This window comes from Montipora capricornis, chromosome 14 (assembly GCF_036669925.1).
Source record: "Montipora capricornis isolate CH-2021 chromosome 14, ASM3666992v2, whole genome shotgun sequence".
NCBI classification, from domain to species: Eukaryota; Metazoa; Cnidaria; class Anthozoa; order Scleractinia; family Acroporidae; genus Montipora; species Montipora capricornis.
In genome coordinates this window covers 14479496-14484495 of record NC_090896.1, presented here as the reverse complement: position 1 = coordinate 14484495, position 5000 = coordinate 14479496, and positions in this window count along the sequence as shown.

The window sequence follows — 5000 nt, the reverse complement described above, 5'->3', positions numbered from 1 at the left end:
AGTCGCCAACCAGTAACATACTGATGTTGCTGACTTTCTGAAGTCGTTGTCGCGTTCCAATTAGAAGACATTCTGTCTTATCTGAATTCAGTTTTAACTTATCCGTGTGCATCCACTGACTGATATCAGCAATACATGATTCCATGGCAGTTAAGGCAGCAGTTTCCTCCAGATCATTTCCTGGTCTAAATGCGATATACAGTTGTGTGTCATCTGCATAACAATGGAGATTAGGAAGATGTGACTCGACAATCTTAAAAAGCTTGCTAGCGTAGAGAGAAAATAATAGAGGCCCGAGACAGCTACCTTGTGGAACTCCAAATTTAAGATTAAAAGTATTCAATAGAACACCATCGATAGATATACGCTGGGTTCTATTAGAGAGGTACGATTCAAACCAATTAAGTGCAGAACCTGAAATTCCAAAATCAAATTGAAGGCGATCTAAGAGAATCCGATGATCCACAGTATCAAAAGCGGCGCTTAAATCGAGAAGCACAAGCGATGTGACATGCTTATCTTCCATGCTCATCATTCTTCACTTCAAGTAGGGCGGTTTCTGTACTGTGGTGCTGTCGATAGGCAGATTGCAATGTAGGAAAAAGATCATTCTCATTTAAGTAGGACTGGATCTGATCAGCTGCCACTCTTTCAGCCAATTTTGAAACAAAGGAAAGATTGCTGATAGGTCGAAAATTGTTAAAAACAAAGTCAAGGCCTTGTTTCTTTAACAGTGGTGTGACAACCGAATCTTTCCAAATAACAGGGAAAAATCCAGATTCAAGCGACAGGTTTATCATGGTTGTTAATATCAGAAGTAACTCATCAAGGCAATCTTTCATGATGTTCATAGGAACAGGATCGAGTAAACAGGATTTTGTCGGCGTTCTAAGCACAAGTTTCCTTAAATAGTCCATGTCTACACGGTGAAAAGCAGTAAAGGAAGAAGAACACTGAGAAGAATGGCGGCTGATAGTACTGCATGAGTTCGGAATTGCATCAAGGCTAACGCGAAGATCGGATATTTTCTTGACGAAGAACGAACCCATGTCGTTAGCCAAAGCCAACTTGTCGCCGTGCTGTAAAAAGGGCGATTCTGCTGACTGATTTAACAGTTTCTTTGTAGCAGCAAAAAGCTTACGTTGATTATCACAGATGTTGTTGATGAAATCTGTATAGAATTCACAACGAAACTTGTTCATAAGAAACACAGCTTTATTCCGAAGAAGTCTGAAAGATCTCCGGTCAGATTCAGACTTTGTGGACCTCCAGTTGCGCTCAGCTATCCTCCGGAGACGTTTCACAGATCTGATCTCATCGGACAACCATGGGGCTTGAGCTCTTTGAATCATGGTTTTCTTCTGCCAAGGAGCATGTCTGTCAATGATGGATTTTAGAGTAGTGCCAAAACAACCAACGAGATCAGCAAGACGTTTAGGAGTGTTTAGTAACAATTCTGAATTACGAAGATCGTTCTTAAACTTGGGAAGATTAATCGATTTGATTTTCCGAAACCACGTTTCCTTGGCAGAGGATTCTGACTTAAAACCTTTTAAGTTAAACAATACAGTCGCATGGTCGGATAGAGAGGAGCCTAAAATTGGTGTGTCTTGAATGATACTGTCCATTTTCCTGGTTATGACTAAATCCAGTATATGTCCTTCAACATGAGTTGCAAAGTGGACATGTTGAGCTAGTCCAAAAGAATCAAGTAGGTCCACAAATGATTCTGCATCGGGTTTATCCACAACATCAACATGGATGTTAAAGTCACCACATAACAATATGGGCATAAAACAAATGATTCAAGGTACTGGGAGAATTGGGAAACAAAGGAAGAAATTGTTACAGGATGCTTTGTAGAGTAAGGAGGCCTATAGACGACAGCAAGCCGTAAGCAAAAAGATCCATCAATTAAAATCCATTCCGAAAGTTCAAAAGAGCACCACGTAGGAGCAACAACCTGCTTGACAATTATATTTGAACGAGTGATCAAAGCTGTACCTCCACCATTACGGCCGGATCTATGTACATCATACAACTTATAACCATCCGGAGTACATTCAGCTTTCACCGCGGCATCTTTATCCGAAAACCACGTCTCACTAATTGCCAAGATGTCCAATTTATTGTCATGTATATAATCGACAGGACTCGCCGTTTTATTCCTTAATGATTGAGCGTTCCATACACAAACTTTAAGGTGACGTGCATCGAGAGAGTTTGGAGGAGAGGTGTTAATTTGAATCAAAGTAGCCGGATTGACATGGAGACAAAACTCTACTCCTTTCAATGGTTGATTAGTAGATTGTGAATGAATCCGGTCGACATAAATGAGATTGTTGACATCAACACCTATCGGAAGCGTATAACAATAGTCCAGATGATTGCGTTGACTCTCGTTCACGCATAATGAACCAGTATTCCAGTAAGATTCATTTACCAAATTATTATATTCGCTTACAAAATAGTCAGTAGGAATATCAATAATAAATCGCCGGCGATTTTGAGTTTTCTTATTTTTTCTCAGACGCCCGGCGCATCTTCCTCTGTATTTTAAAATACCACAGGCTTTACGCGGCTTTACGAGGAGTTTGATGATCTAGTATTACGTCAAAAGTGGATTTTCACCCAAAGAAGAAATCATGAAAATCCATTTCTAGGAACCGAAGAGGATGCAATGGAATACATTGAGCATCTAAGAACAACCACATTGTACACTCATGAATGCTCCGAGGGCTGTCAGAAAAAAGGTTCTTTTACATGTTTCTTGTCTACTTTTACCTTTGAAAATATATTCTCGCTTCCCACTCTTCCTCCTGCTTCCACTTGGGACAGGAACACTTTCCTTTAGAAGGGGTATTTTGTTGCAAAGTTTAAGAGTTTTTTTCATTGTCACAATTGTAATCCTGAATTAATGAATAAATTGCGTAAAGCTAAAAACAGTTTAATATCAATGTGAAAAGTACGCTACCCACTTAAGGCGCTCTTACACTGTGAAAAGTTCGTGCAACGGCCAAAATCGTTGCAAGACAAGTTGCACGAAAAGTAGAACCTAATTCTACTTTCGGCAACAGCTCTTGCAACTTGTCTCGCAACGATTTTGGCCATTGCAGGGTATGTCACACTGTGAAATGTTTCGTGCAACTTGTCCCGCCACAGTGTCGGCAAAACATTGCGAGACAACTTGAACGAAACATTTCACAGTGTAACAGCGCCTTTAGAGACTAACACAATCTCCGTAGTGTACTATTTTTAGCGAACTATGCGAGATTGACATACAGATCCCTTGACAATTCATTTAACAGGTTGTGGAGTACTTTATGTAGCTGATGGAAATTGGACATTAAAGTATCCTCCCTGCATGTGGAAAGTGCCTATCGAGGTTGATGGTTTCCAAAATCTTATCAACTATCCCAGCATTTGTGAAGATCATTGTGCGATAGCCAAGAATCTCTCAATTCCTCATGGAATTCACGACTTCTTGAAATACTGTGGCATTTCAGGTACTTATCTTTTATCGCTAGACTACATCTGGCCATGTAAGGTAATCCAAGACAGCCTTAGATTCTGAATTCCACACTGTGGAGAATCCTTTGTCAGTGGAACTTGGATTCCGGATTCCTTAAACGGGATTTATCTTATGTGGGGTGAACTCCAGTATTATTACGTCCTAATGCTTTGAAAAATTAGTGTGTAACGTTGTACCGTATGCTGACACACTAGTCGTCTTGCGCTTTTAAAAATAATTAATTCTATATCAAATAAAAAAAACACTATGTGACAGTCACTAAAAGGGCTGGCCTATACAACACTGCATATATTAACCTACTTCTTAAATGCTTAAAAATACTATATATGCATTATTAAAAATGATCATTTTGTCACGAGTGCGATGAAGATGCTTCATTTGCAGGAATTGACAAAGAAGGTGCTCAGACCGCTCATGCAAAGATTGAAGAAAAGTTGGAGGTTCCTAGAATGAGTTGTTCTCATAACAAGCAAGTTGATGCAACAACTTACCAAGGTTTGAAACAGTTTTATACAGTTAGCATATTGACTTATTCTGACACCGTATTTTTTTAAGCGAAATCTGCCCTTGACAAATTGAAGAACTTGTTGTGACATGTAGTATCCCATTGTCTTTAAAGATAACAGCACGGTGTTTCCCAATGAATTTGTCAAAATCTGACTAGTGTGGCTTCTAATTTCCAGACAGACGGTTTTCCCTTCTTATTCAATCGATTCTCTTACGTTGGGGGTTTTAGGCTTTTGTTTACACACGTGCAAAGATGGTTCAGTTCCATGCTATGAGATGAACCTAGCTTTATCAGAAGAGTAAAGAACTTTCTTTTTTGACAGGCACCCAGGAAACTTCTTGACGAGTGTTTTGAAGTGGCTCATTCCACTTGTAACAAGGACACTGGTGGTAGAAAAACCCTGCACAGTTGACCATGTGGAGTTTTCTTTGTCGTAACTGCAGGGGGGCATATAGAATACTGGCAGCCACTCCACAGGTTTGACAAATTTGTAATTAACGTTTATTATATCATTAAATTTGTAGCAAGTGGATTATTTTATCTTAAACGCAAATCACGTTGATTTTGTTACATAGTAAAAAAAATCTCATTCAATTTGTAACACAATGGTCAATAATAAACAGTGAAACAATAGTACAACGTATTAATGTGACATGGAATGTGTCCCAAATGTGACAATGAATGGGGAGGCAAGGTTTATTTTTTTATATACTTTGAACTTTTAGATCTGAATCACTCTCACAAGCCTTCTTAGTGCTGATTCTTTGGCTTTATCGCAAATTCAATCCTTTACTGGATAGTGGAATGCCCCCTGAACACGTAATGAAAGCTATTTCAAATACAATTTTAGCGTATGACATGTGTCACGTCGATAGTATGTGAGTTGCAAGCAGGGCATTACTATTTCCAAGTCCTTTGGTTAAAGTGTGGCAACTTGTGGTGAAAGTTATCGTCAAATTG